Source organism: Cololabis saira, chromosome 17 (genome assembly GCF_033807715.1).
Source record: "Cololabis saira isolate AMF1-May2022 chromosome 17, fColSai1.1, whole genome shotgun sequence".
In the NCBI taxonomy this organism is placed as follows: domain Eukaryota; kingdom Metazoa; phylum Chordata; class Actinopteri; order Beloniformes; family Belonidae; genus Cololabis; species Cololabis saira.
The window spans coordinates 20,561,779-20,562,783 of record NC_084603.1 but is presented as its reverse complement, the minus strand read 5'-3'; positions in this window follow the sequence as shown (position 1 = coordinate 20,562,783).

Genomic DNA, 1,005 nt, shown 5'->3' with positions numbered 1-1,005 from the left:
GTATTATAGCGGCTGCACCTTGACAGCGGAAGAGCTTCGACCAATCAGAACAACGCTTCTGGTAAGAGGGAGGGGCGCAAGGAAGTATCCTAGCAACGTGATCGGAAAGCAATTAACCAGTCGTAAAATCCTTAAAGGCACATGGTAGCATTTCTCTTCAAAACTCTTGAGTCTGATTATGGCTGTTTAAAAGCACAGGAATTCTAAGGTTGATTAAATGCAATAGTATATATTACATCAGAAATAAAGTATTTACAGCCTTTAAAGAAAAAATAAGTCAATGATACACACAGAGATCAAAATCCAGAAGTCCTTCAACTGCTTCAAGGCCTGAGCTTGAGGAGAATCGCCCACTTGGGAGTGAACACACACACACACACACACACACACACACACACACACACACACACACACACACACACACACACACACACACACACACACACACACACACTTTGTTCAACAGGAGGTTCAACAACAAACAAACACTGTGAGTTAAAGAGCGTTTTCATTTCTCATTGTTTTGAGTTGTTTTAGTTCCTTCGTTTTATTAAAGCCTCCGAATATTTCAACCACTCACGTGAAACGCGCATGTTGTCTGCGATGTCATCGTGCAGTACCCTTAGTCAGCCACTGGGTGGTGCCATGTGCACATGTGTCGTTTATTCAAGCTTGCGAAGTATTAAAGTGAAGAAAAAAAATCCTGTTTTTAAACCCAAATTCGTTCTTTGTGAGTTTGAACGTAATATGCCTCTGTGTTAGAACAGAAACATATAATTCTACTTAAGAGTACACAAGTGTATTTATTGTGCATCTGGATCATTTACACGGGGATCAGAGTCCCCGTGTAAATGCTGTAAAGTATTTTAGGCTGTTCCTCCAGGAGAATCATCCGAGTTTCTACGTCTGTTGTTAGATGCTCAACATTGAACCCAAGCTCTTTAATGCACATAGTTTTTTAGAGCTTCATCTCTCTCCACGGGCTGTTGTAAAGACTGACCTGCA